Raw genomic sequence first — 18840 nt, forward strand, 5'->3', positions numbered from 1 at the left:
GTTTTCAATCCATACATTTTATTAAAAAGAAATGTCTCCTATCAGTAGATGCAATCAAATTGAAGATTGCAGTCAGAAGCCTACATTTCCATGGAGTGTGTCTGCCCCAAGTCCCACCATTCACCCTTGTACCACACAACCTGGGTCTAAAGTGACAGCGGCAGGGGTTTTGGAGTTGTTTTTAAAAGTGGTAGGAATTTACAGTATATCTGATCCAGAGCTTGTAATGAATTACAACAAGAAAATGGGCAGGGTTGACCATCTTGACCAACTGAGGAGCTATTACAATGTTTGACACACAGACAGAAAATGGTGGAAGAGAGGGTGTGTGGTGTGCATCCGGAGTGGATGCAGTGCAAAGAGTGGGAAATGTGTAGAAACCTCCTGAAGCTGTCATCAAGTCAAAGGGAGGCTACTTTGAAGAATTTGATTAACACTTTTTTGGTTACTACTGTGTTATTTCATAGTTTTGATATCTTCACTATTATTCTACAATGTAGAATGTAGTAAAAATAAAGAAAATCCCTTGAATGAGTAGGTGTGTCCAAACTTTTGACAGGTCTCTGTACTTCCTTATATTTTTTCAACTGGTACCGGGGGATCTTCATACACGTCATGAGGCCTGTGGCCGTCCTAGAACAAAACAACATGTACAAGTTCGTAAGAGTCACCTTTCCACAGAGTGGTCATATTATTGTGTAGCCCAAACTGTTCAGATGCTATAGACAGAAGTTGGAAGATGGGCTGTATCGACATCAGACGAGTCCCGAGACTCTTGTGGGGGTTGCAAAATGGAGAACATAGAGGGGTCATAATTAGAGGTTGACCGATTATGATTTTTCAATGCCAATACCGAAACCAATTCTTGGAGGACCAAAAAAAGCCGATACCGATTAATCTGATGATATTTATATACAGTTGAAGTCGGAAATGTACATACACCTTATCCAAACACATTTAAACTCAGTTTTTCACAATTACTGACTTTTAATCAATGGAACATTTCCCTGTTTTAGGTCAGTTAGTGTCACCACTTTATTTTAGGAAAGTGAAATGTCAGAATAATAGTAGAGAGAATGATTTATTTCAGATGTTATTTCTTTCATCACATTCCCAATGGGTCAGAAGATTACATACACTCAATTAGTATTTGGTAGCATTGCCTTTAAATTGTTTAACTTGGGTCAAACGTTTTGGGTAGCCTTCCACAAGCTTCCCACAATAAGTTGGGTGAATTCTGGCCCATTCCTCCTGACAGAGCTGATGTAACTGAATCAGGTTTGTGGACCTCCTTGCTCGCACATGCTTTTTTAGTTCTGCCCACAAATCTTCTATGGGATTGAGGTCAGGGCTTTGTGATGGCCACTCCAATACCTTGACTTTGTTGTCCTTAAGCAATTTTGCCACAACTTTGGAAGTGTGCTTGGGGTCATTGTCCATTTGGAAGACCCATTTGCGACCAAGCTTTAACTTCCAGAGTGATGTCTTTAGATGTTGCTTCAATATATCCACATAATTTTCCTCCCTCGTGATGCCATCTATTTTGTGAAGTGCACCAGTCCCTCCTACAGCAAAGCACCCCCACAACATGATGCTGCCACCCCCGTGCTTCACGGTTGGGATGGTGTTCTTCGGCTTGCAAGCCGCCCCCTTTTTCATCCAAACATAACGATAGTCATTATGGCCTAACAGTTCTATTTTTGTTTCATCAGACCAGAGGACATTTCTCCAAAAAGTAGGATCTTTGTTCCCATGTGCAGTGGCAAACCATAATCTGTTTTTATGGCGGTTTTGGAGCAGTGGATTCTTCCTTGCTGAGCAGCCTTTCAGGTTATGTAGATATTGGACTCATTTTACTGTGGATGTAGATACTTTTGTACCTGTTTCCTCCAGCATCTTCACAAGGTCCTATGCTGTTGTTCTGGGATTGATTTGAACTTTTCGCACCAAAGTACGTTCATCTCCAGGCGACAGAATTCGTCTCCTTCCTGAGAGGTCTGACAGCTGAGTGGTCCCATGGTTTTATACTTGGGTACTATTGTTTGTACAGATGAATGTGGTACCTTCAGGCGTTTGGAAATTGCTCCCAAGGATGAACCAGACTTGTGGAGGTCTACAATTATTTCTGAGGTCTTGGCTGATTTCTTTTGATTTTCCCATGATGTCAAGCAAAGAGGCACTGAGTTTGAAGGCAGGCCTTGAAATACATCCACAGGTATACCTCCAATTGACTCAAATTATGTTAATTAGCCTATCAGAAGCTTCTAAAGCCATGACATAATTTTCTGGAATTTTCCAAGCTTTTTAAAGGCACAGTCAACTTAGTGTATGTAAACTTATGACCCACTGGAATTGTGATACAGTGATTTATAAGTGAAATAATCTGTCTGTAAACAATTGATGGACAAATTACTTGTGTCATGCACAAAGCAGATGTCCTAACCGACTTGCCAAAGCTATAGTTTAAGTTCCTTGCTCAGAACATATGAAAGCTGCTGGTTCAATATTCCCAGTAAAGAAATATTAGGTTGCAGTTATTATAGGAATTATGCCTGGTCGACTATTTCTCTCTATACCATTTGTATTTCATATACCTTTGACTATTGGATGTTCTAATAGACTCTTTAGTAGGAAGCATAGTGGGGCAGCAGGTAGCCTAGTGGTTAGAGCGTTGTACTAGTAACTGAAAGGTTGCAAGATAAAATCCCCGAGCTGACAAGATAAAAATCTGTCGTTCTGCCCCTGAACAAGGCAGTTAACCCACTCTTCCTAGGCCGTCAAAGAAAATAAGAATTTGTTCTTAACTGACTTGCCTAGTTAAATAAAGGTAAAATAAATACAAATATATTGCCATTCTAATCTCAGGAGTTGATAGGCTTGAAGTCATAAACAGCGCTGTGATCAAGCATAGCTAAGAGCTGCTGGCAAACAAAGTAAAGTTTGAATGAATGCTTACGAGCCTGCTGCTGCCTACCACCGCTCTATCAAATCAGAGACTTAATTATAATATAATAATCACAGAAATACGAGCCTTTGGTCAAATCTGTAAACTATCATTTCGACAACAAAACGTTTATTCTTTCAGTGAAATAAGGAACCGTTCTGTATTTTATCAAACGGGTGGCAACCCTAACATGCTGACCAGACCGGACACGTCACGTGCGCGAGCGTCGCAAAATAAATGTAGAAATCCATGTTATTCAATTATTGCACCCACACTTCTTGCGTGCGCCAACGAACGTCTGCGTTGCCAAGGGCTAAAATAGAAGCCATTCCTATTTCTGACGCAGATCGCGCTGCAAGTCCTGCCTCTCCCATCTCTTCATTGGTTTATAGAAGCAGGTACCCACGTGCCATCTCCTCATTGGTTATACCCATGTGTGTGATTGAAAGACTAAATGTTTTGCCTGGTAGTCGTGGTAATACTATGAAAGTATAGATGACAATCACCATATAAGTTCAAAGACGAAAAAGCCTAGAAAGAGGAGAGATGACTAGAAACGATTCGGTTGGCCGTTTTATGTGTGGATTAATTGTCGGAGTAGAGGACCTTGTGCATTTCAGGTAAAATAACAACTCAGTTTTTATATCCCAGGACAAATTAGCTAGCAACAGCAAGCTCAAGCTAACTAGCTAAATTGCCACACATGTTTAATGCTTTTCGACCTGTCCCCAAATTAATGTCATTGGTTCAGAGTTTGTTTTGATATTTTAACCTGTGTGTCGTGATTGCGTTTGGTGTAGGGGGACTAAATACATTTATGCACGATAGCGCACAAAGGCGCACGCACGCAGCCGGTTTGGGTTCCGTGTTAGTCTAAATATTGCTGTTACATGGCACAACCTTCAATGTTATGTCATAATTATGTAAAATTCTGGAAAATTAGTTTGCAACAAGTCAGGCGGCCCAAACTGTTGCATATACCCTGACTCTGCATGCAATGAACACAAGAGAAGTGACACAATTTCCCTAGTTAATATTGCCTGCTAACATGAATTTCTTATAACTAAATATGCAGGTTTAAAAAATATACTTCCGTGTATTGATTTTAAGAAAGGCAAAAGATGTTTATGGTTAGGTACATTCGTGCAACGATTGTGCTTTTTTCGCGAATGCGCCTTTGTTAAATCATCACCATTTGGCAAAGTAGGCTGTGATTTGATGATAAATTAACAGTTGATAAATGTCTCAGTTTCCAGGTGTGTGAGCAGGATGAGCAGAACATTTGTGACGCTAGCAGAGGTGTTGGAGACTCGAGGAGGTCCCCTTCTGGAGGATGAAGTGTGGTCCTTCCTCCTGGGCACCACAGAATCCCTGGTTGATGTCTCATACAAAGGTACAGTAATACTACTGATGTGCTAACTCAGTACTATTAAATACTAAATAACACTAATACTCCTCCTGAGAACCCTTACTGAAAAGCCACATGATTTTACATTAACTTCACATAAGATCACATGTGATCACAGAAAAACATTTTTGGAACACTTACGTGATCACATCAGTGGTGTTTCGCAGGTCCCCCCCCACAAGGTACGAGCAAGGGTTGCTGTTTTAGATTTCAGGAATCCTTGAAAGAAGGGACAATCTGAAATATTTGGATTTATATTAATACAATTTGAAATATACTGCTCAAAAAAATAAAGGGAACACTTAAACAACACAATGTAACTCCAAGTCAATCATACTTCTGTGAAATCAAACTGTCCACTTAGGAAGCAACACTGATTGACAATAAATTTCACATGCTGTTGTGCAAATGGAATAGACAACAAGTGGAAATTATAGGCAATTAGCAAGACACCCCCAATAAAGGAGTGGTTCTGCAGGTGGTGACCACAGACCACTTCTCAGTTCCTATGCTTCCTGGCTGATATTTTGGTCACTTTTGAATGCTGGTGGTGGTTTCACTCTAGTGGTAGCATGAGACGGAGTCTACAACCCACACAAGTGGCTCAGGTAGTGCAGTTCATCCAGGATGGCACATCAATGCGAGCTGTGGCAAGAAGGTTTGCTGTGTCTGTCAGCGTAGTGTCCAGAGCATGGAGGCGCTACCAGGAGACAGGCCAGTACATCAGGAGACGTGGAGGAGGCCGTAGGAGGGCAACAACCCAGCAGCAGGACCGCTACCTCCGCCTTTGTGCAAGGAGGAGCAGGAGGAGCACTGCCAGAGCCCTGCAAAATGACCTCCAGCAGGCCACAAATGTGCATGTGTCTGCTCAAACGGTCAGAAACAGACTCCATGAGGGTGGTATGAGGGCCCGACGTCCCCAGGTGGGGGTTGTGCTTACAGCCCAACACCGTGCAGGATGTTTGGCATTTGCCAAAGAACACCAAGATTGGCAAATTTGCCACTGGCGCCCTGTGCTCTTCACAGATGAAAGCAGGTTCACACTGAGCACATGTGACAGACGTGACAGAGTCTGGAGACGCCGTGGAGAACATTCTGCTGCCTGCAACATCCTCCAGCATGACCGGTTTGGCAGTGGGTCAGTCATGGTGTGAGGTGGCATTTCTTTGGGGGGCCGCACAGCCCTCCATGTGCTCGCCAGAGGTAGCCTGACTGCCATTAGGTACCGAGATGAGATCCTCAGACCCCTTGTGAGACCATATGCTGGTGCGGTTGGACCTGGGTTCCTCCTAATGCAAGACAATGCTAGACCTCATGTGGCTGGAGTGTGTCAGCAGTTCCTGCAAGAGGAAGGCATTGATGCTATGGACTGGCCCGCCCGTTCCCCAGACCTGATTCCAATTGAGCACATCTGGGACATCATGTCTCGCTCTATCCACCAACGCCACGTTGCACCACAGACTGTCCAGGAGTTGGCGGATGCTTTAGTCCAGGTCTGGGAGGAGATCCCTCAGGAGACCATCCGCCACCTCATCAGGAGCATGCCCAGGCGTTGTAGGGAGGTCATACAGGCACGTGGAGGCCACACACACTACTGAGCCTCATTTTGACTTGTTTTAAGGACATTACATCAAAGTTGGATCAGCCTGTAGTGTGGTTTTTCACTTTAATTTTGAGTGTGACTCCAAATCCAGACCTCCATGGGTTGATAAATTGGATTTCCATTGATTATTTTTGTGTGATTTTGTTGTCAGCACATTCAACTATGTAAAGAAAAAAGTATTTAATAAGATTATTTCATTCATTCAGATCTAGGATGTGTTATTTTAGTGTTCCCTTAATTGTTTTGAGCAGTGTATATATTTTTTGATGGACCAAAGTATCAGCTATGGCACCATGTAAAGGAACAACCTCAATGTCACGCCCTGACCTGAGAGAGCCTTTTTTATGTCTCTATTTAGGTTTGGTCAGGGTGTGATTTGGGTGGGCATTCTATGTCCGTTTTTCTATGCTTTGTATTTCTTTGTTTTGGCCTGGTATGGCTCTCAATCAGGGACAGCTGTACATCGTTGTCGCTGATTGGGAGTCATACTTAGGCAGCCTGTTTTCCTTTCGGGTTTGTGGGTAGTTAATTTCTGTTTAGTGTTTTGCACCTGACAGAACTGTTTGGCTGTCGGTTTCTTGTTTTTTTGGTTAAAGTGTTCTATCTTTAATAAATTAATGATGAGCACTAACCACGCTGCGCCTTGGTCTACTCTCTTCAACGACGGCAGTTACACTCAATAAAAAAATTTAACTAACTGAATTTATGTCAACTCTGTCAGCCACCATTAACCTGTTTGGGATAGGGGCAGTATTTTTACGGCCGGATAAAAAACGTACCCGATTTAATCTGGTTCCTACTCCTGCCCAGAAACTAGAATATGCATGTAATTAGTAGATTTGGATAGAAAACACTCAAAAGTTTCTAAAACTGTTTGAATGGTGTCTGTGAGTATAACAGAACTCATATGGCAGGCCAAAACCTGAGAAGATTCTATACAGGAAGTGCACTGTCTGACCATTTGTTCTCCTTCTAGGGCATCTCTATCAAAAATACAGCATCTCTGCTGTAACGTGACATTTTCTAAGGCTTCCATTGGCTCTAGGAAGGCGCCAGAAAGTGGAATGAGAGCTCTCCAGTCTCTGGGCGAAAAACAGCAGCGGTTTTTGTCAGTGGTCCTTCTGAGAACAATGACACTGAGGCGCGCGTTTCTCGAGACGACTCCATTTTTTTCTTTCAGTGTTTGAATGAACACAACGTCGCCCGGTTGGAATATTATCGCTATTTTACGAGAAAAATTGCATACAAATTTATTTTATACAGCGTTTGACATGCTTCAAAGTACGGTAATGGAATATTTTGAATGTGTTTGTCACAAAATGCGCCGGCGCGTCACCCTTCGGATAGTGACTTGAAGGCACGAACAAAACGGAGCTATTTGGATATAACTATGGATTATTTCGAACCAAAACAACATTTGTTGTTGAAGTAGAAGTCCTGGGAGTGCATGCTGACGAAGAACGGCAAAGGTAATTCAATTTTTCTTATAGTAAATCTGAGTTTGGTGAGGGCCAAACTTGGTGGGTGTCAAATTAGCTAGCCGTGATGGCCGGGCTATCTACTCAGAATATTGCAACATCTGCTTTCACCGAAAAGCTATTTTAAAATCGGACACCGCGATTGCATAAAGGAGTTCTGTATCTATAATTCTTAAAATAATTGTTATGTATTTTGTGAACGTTTATCGTGAGTAATTTAGTAAATTCACCGGAAGTTTTTGGTGGGTATGCTAGTTCTGAACATCACATGCTAATGTAAAAAGCTGGTTTTTGATATAAATATGAACTTGATTGAACAGACATGCATGTATTGTATAACATAATGTCATAGGAGTGTCATCTGATGAAGATCATCAAAGGTTAGTGCTGCATTTAGCTGTGGTTTTGGTTTTTGTGACATATATGCTTGCTTTGAAAATGGCTGTGTGATTATTTTTGGGAGGGTACTCTCCTGACATAATCTAATGTTTTGCTTTCGTTGTAAAGCCTTTTTGAAATCAGACAATGTGGTTAGATAAAGGAGAGTCTTGTCTTTAAAATGGTTTAAAATAGTCATATGTTTGAGAAATTGAAGTTTTTACATTTTTGAGGTATTTGTAATTCGCGCCACTCTATACCATTGGATATTGGTGAGGAGTTCCGCTAGCGGAACGTCTGTCCCTAACAGGTTTTAAAGGCATTTCATTTTTACAATTATTGTCCAACAAGTGTTTAAATGCTTTGATTGTTTCCTTCTAAAATGTGATTATTGAAATATGTAAAACATATCTCCAGACTTCTTTTTTAAAATTTTTAGAGCAATATTAAATGCTCCAGGGCTAATTTCATTAGCATGTTGTCATGTTTTCTAGATTTAGAACGTAAAACATTTATAAAGCAAACATTATCCCTTAGGTCTAACACAGCAAATACTTAAATTGTTTTAAGCATACATTGCAGAACAATGATTACAATATTTTTTTCACAATATTGACAAAAAAATCTATCTTGAGGGAGTTAGCCATCAGCGACAGAGTTGACAAGCCACTGACAGAGTTGACAAAAGATACTGAAAACATACATATTTTTGCCTCTAAAATTAAAAGTTCAATACAAACATTTGTAAAATATGGAAAATTATTTTTGGGAAAATCCCCAATAAAAACAAACATTCTATCAGATTTTTCAGCACTCTGCCGGAATTGACGTTGGACAAAAATTTGACTGAGTTCATGTTTTGCGAAGTAAACAAAAATGTAATTTTTCTTCTTCATTCAAGTGATATACAAAGTGGCAATTTAGTTGTTCCTCAGTTGCTTTATGACTCTTCAACCTAATTACATGTAACAGATTTGAACCAAAATGTATATTCTATCAGGCAGATGGAGTTGACAGTTTATGGTTGTGACCATGGTGATTCCAATATTGCTTACAGACATCAATGGTCTTGTTGCACTACATGTAATGAGCACATGAATAAGGGGTCCTTATGGTACAGCTGACCATGCTCATTCCTGATTAATTTAGTAAACCAACTCTCTGGACAGATCTTTTGGGAATGTAATTTTTGACATGAAAGTTATTTAAAGTCAAACGAGGGCTATTACAATAAACTCCATAAGAAAATGTTTCAGTTAATATACATTTTTGGCATTTTTTCTTTTTTTTCTTACATTAAACACTTTTTGTGAGATGTTGAAATTGGAATCCTTTTCTCCGGACAAGGGCATTTCCAGGCATTGAGCCGGCATGGAAATTATTGATACAGAAATTATTTTGAAAAAAAAAATCTTTTCACTTTTTAAAATTCCCATAAATGTAAATTTTAAGCTCAAATAATGCAACAAAATCATTTTTAAAAATTTCAAAATAAAGTTTCAATGCCGGACAAGAATTGTCCTGACTTTCAAGAATCCCTTTGCTAATTTCCTGCTATTCTACACATTTTACCATGAGGCTGAGAGAAAATGTTGCAGTTTTAATTCTAATTTCCTGTAATTCTAAACATGTTTTTAATTAATAAAAAAACATGTTCAGAATTACAGGTAATTACAGTATATTTGCTCATGAGCTTTGAGGGCCCCCAACCCCCAGAAGTCGGACCCCCCAGATAGCATAGCCATAGCATAGTTGTCTGGGGGCCTGACCCCTGGGTTTGGGGGCCCTCAAAGCTTGTGAGCCCGCCCGCTTTGCAATATTATTTACTTTGCCAGTGGATCACATGTGAAATTCATATGTTTTTTATGTAAGGGTACCCACTACAATACTGTTCTATACAGCTACTAATAATAATGTAGGAACTACCGCATACTAAATACTACTTCAGTTGTACAACTTAATATTCCATACTGACCACATGCTAACTAAGGGGATATGGATTTGTGGAGAAACATGATTTAGAGACATTGATCAGGTATTGTATGTAATTTCCAGTGTCTTTATTTCTGTTCCCTTCTCAGGACATAACAGTATGTGTAGCATCATAAGCCCCTCCTCCCTGCTGCTCTCGGGCACCGGCACACTGGCGTTTAAGAACTGTGCCCTATCAGACGAGGCGTGCACCTTTACTGCGCCAGAGATGCTGCAAGGCCGTGCTTCCTCAACCAAAGATGTTATGGAGAAGGTTAGCACACACCGGACACAAGCCCCAGCTCCAAATACATGTTTCCCGTAGGCACAGATCTAGAATCAGCTAACCCTCCCAAATCCTATCCTTATATATCAGGGGGCATAAATTTAAACCTGACATTAGATTAGCGTCTATCACAATGTGGTTTCTGATGTTGACATTAGTAGCAGTTCTGCTGTTGACCGTTAGAGAGGTGTGAATGTGGTTTTTCATGGTTCACCTCAGAGAGAGAGAGGATTTACAGTATGATGTAATCCATCCCTCACATGGCCTCGGGCCAGCACCACTAACTTAAAGCATTAATGGCACTATCAGCACAAACACTTCTGCAGCGAGCTAAATCCTTGTACTGAAGCTAATACACAAGGGAGCAGCACTAACATTGTGTGTGTGTGTGTGTGTGTGTGTGTGTACTCCTGATACAGTAGATGGAAGCACTTACAGCATTGAGCCTCAAGTAATAACTCGCACATAACCCCATCTAGTGGTACTCGAGAGGAATACCGTTTTTTTATGTGCTGCCCTTGTGTAGACACTGCTTTGCCTGTGTAAACCAAAAACAATACACCAGGATACACCATCTGCGCTGTTGAGGTGAATTGTTTTGGCATAGAGGGGTGTTTTCAGAAGGATTTCATGTCTGACTCATATTAAGTGTCATGCTCTAATCTGTCTGTCTTCTGTCAGATGCTGGTGTATTCACTGGGTATGACTCTCTACTGGTCTGTCGATTATCATCTACCTCAGAATCAGGTGAGACAATTTTATTTTCAAAACACCACATATAGACTTATAAGACTTATCAGAGCAGTGATACCAAATGTGGCTCTCTGACATTACTGTGGCCCTCAATGTTAATTGATTTCATATCAGAGAAGCATTAAACTTGTTACACAATAAAGTTAGTCTCAAGTTTTTCTCTCAATCATGTTCTGTCTTCCAGTGGTTTCAGGCACACCACTACACTTGTCTTATTCTCTCTATTCCCGTATTGATATTAGTACCTGGAGAGATATTGATACCTCGTATATCGTCTCTATTCCTGTCTCTCCTAGCCAGTCCAGTTGAGTGACCACCTGAACAGCCTGCTAGTGAGTATGTGCGAGGACCTGGCCCACCGCAGGGTCAATCTGAACAGTATCCTGGAGTCCTGTGAGTCTCAGCACAAAGCCTCTCTCCTGCCTCCGCCCAACAGAGTCATACGACAGCTGGTGGAGGATGTCATTCACGAAGCTGTGAGTGTGTGTTGGGGGGGGGGGAGTCTATCTGTGTGTATGTGTGTGTCTGTCTCTCTGTAATGCCGCAATCTAACCAGTAGAATGCTCTTCTCTCAGGTGGACCATGGGTCTGAGCTCTTTGTCCCGCTGTGTGGGAGGAGTCAGATGATCAGAGAAAGGGTTAACGGTAAGGACCGCTTCTAAACGATCTCTATAGCCCTGTCTGGGATCTTGTCTGATTAGCTTTTTATGACATTATGTCCAGACCTTTCATTGGACCTAATCTCCAGACTTTACAATAAACTAATCCGGTAGTAGTACTAGTAAACTGGGACAGGTCAGAGTGTCCAGGCCCCCTATCACTGTTAGACGCTCTTAGCTCTAGATTTGAACTATTACCCTAACAAACAGCAGCATGACATCATCGTACATCACATTCTCTGTCAGCTCTTGTTTCCATGACAACAGAGTGAAAATAGTGGGTAATAGGCATAATAGAGTGGTAAACAAAAACAAAATTCTAATCCCCCTGACTGCCACTATTGGATCTTCCCAATGTGATTTGACTTCTGTTTGCTGAGTCTTCAAATTGCTGAGTCTACCTTTAATCGCATCTAATAGTTTGGATTAGGTTGTTGTATGTCGCGTGTAAACGTAAAAAGGTCATTTTTACCTTTTATTGTTGCTGACAACACAAAGACGTAGACCAGCTCTATTGCTCCTGCGGTAAAACTTTGGTAAAAAAAGATGTGCCCCAAGTTTAACCTTGGGGCACAGCAAGGATTAGGACCTGCAGTGATAACTAGTAATCTACGGATGCAGAGTAGATGCACACACACAAACACACACTTTCAGACTCGAAGATGGAGTAGTTACCCAGGTCAAACGGACAGGCAACCATACTTACCCCTATTTCTGGAACTTTGTGCTAGAAGCAATAAAGAAAATAAACTGTAAACTCTTTGATCGTGGACCATACTATTTTGGCATCTATGGACTAACTGGCTTTAACTCCACAAACAAAGACATAGACAGCTAACGAAGCTGGGTAAGATTTGCGTTTTTCCACTGAAAAAACAACAACACTGTGCTATGGAAAGTATATGGTATTTATGGAACGTGGAACATTGGTTTGAACCTTTAAACCAGGTAAAGCCATTAGTCACCTGGTTGTTTACCTGGGTTGTATTCACAAAGCACTAAACGGAAGAAAACTTGTTTCCATTTCCTGCTGCAAAACATATTCTTATATTTTGCTACGATGTTCACTAATGAATACGCCCCTGGTTTTACCTGTTGTTTTACCTGGTATTTCACCTGTTGTTCTACCTGGTATTTTACCAGGTGTTTTACCAGGTAAGCATGATCGGTATCCTGACTACAGTGAGGGCTGGAGCAGGGAGCAGACAGTACTCTAACAACTCTGATACCAAGTCAGGTAAAATGCATGGGTTAGAATGCTTTGGTAGGAACAAATGATAGAAAGTGTTTTGAATAGGAGAATTAGTGTTCTTATTGGACAATTGTTTTCTCTCATTTAGTGACTCCTGAAAAAAATTACTGATGCCATTCGGAAATGACTTTTTCCACATTTTGTTACGTTACAGCCTTATTCTAAAATTGATTAAATGATTAACACACATTAAATGATTAACAATACCCCATAATGACAAAGCGACAACATTTTTTGCAAATGTATTAAAAATAAGAAACAGAAACCTTATAAGTTTTCAAAATTGAGCTTGGTGCATCCTGTTTCCATTGATCATCCTTGAGATGTTTCTACAACTTGATTGTATCCATTCAATGTATTGGACATGATTTGGAAAGGCACACACCTGTCTGTATTTTTTTATTTGATCTTTATTTAACTAGGTAAGTCAGTTAAGAACAAATTCTTATTTTCAATGACAGCCTAGGAACAGCAGGTTAACTGCCTTGTTCAGGGGCAGAACAACAGATTTGTACCTTGTCAGCTTGGGGATTTGAACTTGCAACTTTTCAGTTACTAGTCTACACTCTAACCACTAGGCTACGCTGCCGCCCCAGCATAAGGTCCCATGTCAGAGCTTGAGAGGATCTGCAGAGAAGAATGGGAGGAACTCCCCAAATACAGGTGTGCCAAGCTTGTAGAGTCATATCGAAGAAGACTTGAGGTTGTAATCGCTGCCAAAAGTGCTTCAACAAAGTACACACAAAGGGTCTGAATACTTATGTAAATGTGATATTCCCGACTTTCATTTGTAATAAATTTGCAAACATTTCTAAAAACCTGTTTTTGTTTGGTCGTTATGGTGTATTGTGTGTAGATTGATGAGGAAAAAAATCAATTTACTCCATTTTAGAATAAGGTTGTAACATAAGAAAATGTGGAAAAAGACAAGGGGTCTTAATACTTTATAAATGCACTGTACATTATGTGAATTCATTTTGGATGTGCAAAGGGATAGCTAGACAGAGCTCAGTGTTTTTAAAACTGTATATTTGTTATTACTGTACAATAAATTAGATTTCTATGTTTCATCTGTTTTTGAAGAATATTGTAGATGGTCTAGATTAGGCACTCCTCATGGTTCATTTGCTCAGTACAGTTAGTGAGATAATATTGCAGTGAACCATGGAAGCTGCTGAAATGCATCCAAAGGGAAACCTTCCTTTTTTAGTAAATGAGTGATATGTGTATACTTTTTATAGGTTCAACAGTATGTGTGATAAATGTTTAGAATATTTAAGTATCTTTGAACGAAACAAAATGTTTGTATTAGGCCTATCTTTTCGTTAAGTATGTGTTTTATCAGTGTCATTTGGTGTTTGTGTTACAGAGAGTTTACTTCACAAACCCTGGAGACACAAACCCAGGAGTTCTCCCACCCCTAAATACCCACCTAACATAGACAGGTATACATGCCTAACAAAGCAGATAAACACACACACACACACACACACACACACACACATTTACACACACACACATTTGCACACACACACCCACACACACACACACACACACACACACACTGACCTGTGTGTGACCTTAGGCAGTTAACAACAAGTAAGACTCTGGGGAAAGACGCACTCCCACATCCGTTACTGTGTCCTATACAATAATGGACATAAATAAATAATTTTATGTTGATTACAATCAACTTGATAATGAGCAACTAATGTTGTGAACGTATTGGAAAATGTGGACAAGTGTTTAGATTTTTTTGGATTGAGGTGTACGGTTGAAGCACTTTTTCTGAACTTTCTATATCTGTCTCTCGCTACCTGTCGTCTTTGACTTGAGTGTCTGTCACTCATCTCCCCTTTCCCCTTCTGAATGTTCTCCTTGTTTATCGCTCTCGCTCTCTCTCTCCCTCTCTTTGAATCTCTCTCTCTGACTCTCTTTTTCCACTGTCCCTCCAGACTGCCACGAGGTCTCAGACACATGGAAAGTAGCAGTAGCTGGCTGTGTCAGAGCCCCTACATTGGTGCCCCCTCAAAGGGGGCACCCCAACCCCACAGTCCCTCCATCACTTTCAGTGACTCCTCAGCCAGCCTCACCGAGAGGAAAGCCAAGGTAAATCTGTCTGTCTGTCTGTCCGTCACTCCATACATACGTCCATCCATCTATGATCTATCTATGGCAGGGTTCCTCAACTGGCGGCCAGTAGGCTGAATTTGACCCGCAGGGTTTTTTATTTGGCCCCCCAGGTTTATTTATTTGACATTAAAGACTGTAAAAAACCCAGCAAATCAGCTCCAAGTGATCTTCATTTTGGAAATCTGTTCCAAAGTATTCCCAATCACAATAAAGAGATGTGATAGTATACATACAGTACCAGTCAAAAGTTTGGACACAACTACTCATTCAAGGGTTTTTCTTTATTTTGACTATTTTCAACATTGTAGAATAATAGTAAAGATATCAAAACTATTAAATAACACATATAGTAACCAAAAAAGTGTAAAAAAAATCAAAATATATTTCATATTTTACATTCTTCAAAGTAGCCACCTTTTGCCTTGATGACAGCATTGCACACACTGGGCATTCTCTCAACCAGCTTCACCTGGAATGTTTTTCCAACAGTCTTGAAGGAGTTCCCACATATGCTGATGTCGTGTTTTGGACTATCATTAATGTGAAGACTGTTATATTATCAAATCAATTCTCTATGTGTAATTATTATATGATTAAACTAATCATGTAAGCATTACTTAACTAGGAAGTCGGGGCACCACGGAACAATGTTGTTTAAAGAGTTACTATTTCCCGAATTTAACTCTCTTCAGATATTTTCATATCTTATCAATAACAGTCACTTATTAATGTATTATTACCTCATCAGTCATATTCTGAATGTTGCAAACTCTTGGATATCTAGCATAAATGATGAATCAGCGATATACCAATTGGCTTAATAATTTATTTACTAACTAACTAAATAATCACACAGAAGTACATAAACACACACAGGCTAGGTTATACATTGGTTACTAACATGATACAATGAAAAATCCCCAGTAGACTAAACCGATATGACGGCTTGTTACACCAAATGAAAAGGGAGGGGCATGTAAGAAAAAGAGGGAGAAAAGACAAAGGACTCCACTATCGTACACACAGCTGATAACAATGCTCACGGAAATGCTAATACAGCCACTCATTCGAAAGGATTTGCAATTTACATATTTACGATGGTATGCCTTTGTTGTCTCTCTGTTGAAATTGAATGGAGAGTCAGTTGACAGAAAGTCTCTGGTTTGTCCCCCAGATCCTTTGTAGTTATACAGTTGAAGTCAGAAGTTTACATACAGCCTTCCCTGTGGCTCAGTTGGTAGAGCATGGTGTTTGCAACGCCAGCATGGTGTGTGCAACACCAGGGTTGTGGGTTTGATTCCCAGGGGGGGCCAGTACAAAAAAATATTAAAAAAAAGAATGCATGAAATGTCTGCATTCACTACTGTAAGTCGCTCTGGAAAAGAGTGTCTGCTAAATGACTAAAATGTAAATGCATACTTAGGTTGGAGTCATTAAAACCTGTTTTTTAACCACTCCAAGGAAGAAGCCACTGCTCCAAAACCGCCCAAAAAAAGCCAGATTACGGTTTGCAACTGTATATGGGGACAAAGATCATACTTTTTGGATAAATGTCCTCTGGTCTGATGAAACAAAAATAGAACTGTTAGGCCATAATGACCATCGTTATGTTTGGAGGAAAAATGGGAAGCTTGCAAGCCAAAGAAGACCATCCCAACCGTGAAGCATGGGGGTGGCAGCATCATGTTGTGGGGGTGCTTTGCTGCAGGAGGGACTGGTGCACTTCACAAAATACATGGCATCATGAGGGTGTCACGGTTGTCGTTGGGAAAGGAGGACCAAAATGCAGCAGGTATGTGGTTGCTCATCTTGAACTTTTATTAAACTCAAAAATGAACACCAAAATAACAAAACGAACTCACGATCAACAAACAGTCTTCTCAGGCTCACATACGCTAGACAAGAAACAATCTCCCACAAAACCTACACCAAACAATTACCCATATATAGGACTCTCAATCAGAGGCAACGAGGAAGCACCAGCCTTCAATTGAGAGTCCCAACCCCCCCATTAACCTAACATAGAAATGATGTGATATATTGAAGCAACATCTCAAGACATCAGTCTGGAAGTTAAAGCTTGGTCGCAAATGGGTCTTCCAAATGGACAATGACCCCAAGCATACTTCCAAAGTTGTGGCAAAATGGCTTAAGGACAACAAAGTCAAGGTATTGGAGTGGCCATCACAAAGCCCTGACCTCAATCCTATAGAAAATTTGTGGGCAGAACTGAAAAGGCGTGTGCGAGCAAGGAGGCCTACAAACCTGATTCAGTTACACCAGCTCTGTCAGGAGGAATGGGACAAAATTCAACCAACTTATTGTGGGAAGCTTGTGGAAGGCTACCCAAAACGTTTGACCCAAATTAAACAATTTAAAGGCAATGCTACCAAATACTAATTGAGTGTGTGTAAACTTCTGACCCACTGGGAATGTGATGAAATAAATAAAATATGAAATATATCATTCTCTGTACTATTATTATGACATTTCACATTCTTAAAACAAAGTGGTAATCGTAACTGACCTAAGACAGGGAATTTTTACTAGGATTAAATGTCAGGAATTGTGAAAACTCAGTTTAAATGTATTTGGCCAAGGTGTAAACTTCCGACTTCAACTGTAACTTCTGTCTGTTATAATGGATACGTCAGACGTACCAAATACTTTCCTCTCATCTTCGGTTGAGTTTCCTAGACAATTTTACATACACTGCTCAAAAAAATAAAGGGAACACTTAAACAATACAATGTAACTCCAAGTCAATCACACTTCTGTGAAATCAAACTGTCCACTTAGGAAGCAACACTGATTGACAATAAATTTCACATGCTGTTGTGCAAATGGAATAGACAACAGGTGGAAATTATAGGCAATTAGCAAGACACCCCCAATAAAGGAGTGGTTTTGCAGGTGGTGACCACAGACCACTTCTCAGTTCCTATGCTTCCTGGCTGATGTTTTGGTCACTTTTGAATGCTGGCGGTGCTTTCACTCTAGTGGTAGCATGAGACGGAGTCTACAACCCACACAAGTGGCTCAGGTAGTGCAGCTCATCCAGGATGGCACATCGATGCGAACTGTGGCAAGAAGGTTTGCTGTGTCTGTCAGTGTAGTGTCCAGAGCATGGAGGCGATACCAGGAGACAGGCCAGTACATAAGGAGACGTGGAGGAGGCCGTAGGAGGGCAACAACCCAGCAGCAGGACCGCTACCTCTGCCTTTGTGCAAGGAGGAGCAGGAGGAGCACTGCCAGAGCCCTGCAAAATGACCTCCAGCAGGCCACAAATGTGCATGTGTCTGCTCAAACGGTCAGAAACAGACTCCATGAGGGTGGTATGAGGGCCCGACGTCCCCAGGTGGGGGTTGTGCTTACAGCCCAACACCGTGCAGGACGTTTGGCATTTGCCAGAGAACACCAAGATTGGCAAATTCGCCACTGGCGCCCTGTGCTCTTCACAGATCAAAGCAGGTTCACACTGAGCACATGTGACAGACGTGACAGAGTCTGGAGACGCCGTGGAGAACGTTCTGCTGCCTGCAACATCCTCCAGCATGACCGGTTTGGCGGTGGGTCAGTCATGGTGTGGGGTGGCATTTCTTTGTGCTTGCCAGAGGTAGCCTGACTGCCATTAGGTACCGAGATGAGATCCTCAGACCCCTTGTGAGACCATATGCTGGTGCGGTTGGCCCTGGGTTCCTCCTAATGCAAGACAATGCTAGAACTCATGTGGCTGGAGTGTGTCAGCAGTTCCTGCAAGAGGAAGGCATTGATGCTATGGACTGGCCCGCCCGTTCCCCAGACCTGATTCCAATTGAGCACATCTGGGACATCATGTCTCGCTCCGTCCACCAGCGTCACGTTGCACCACAGACTGTCCAGGAGTTGGCGGATGCTTTAGTCCAGGTCTGGGAGGAGATCCCTCTGGAGACCATCCGCCACCTCATCAGGAGCATGCCCAGGCGTTGTAGGGAG

At 41.2% G+C, this 18840-nt stretch overlaps 1 pseudogene; it reads left to right on the forward strand.

The window, feature by feature from the left end:
* LOC115152970 (FERM and PDZ domain-containing protein 2-like) overlaps positions 1-18840 on the forward strand; it is a 66863-nt pseudogene that overhangs the window by 17356 nt on the left and 30667 nt on the right.

This window comes from Salmo trutta, chromosome 18, assembly GCF_901001165.1.
Source record: "Salmo trutta chromosome 18, fSalTru1.1, whole genome shotgun sequence".
Lineage (NCBI taxonomy): Eukaryota > Metazoa > Chordata > Actinopteri > Salmoniformes > Salmonidae > Salmo > Salmo trutta.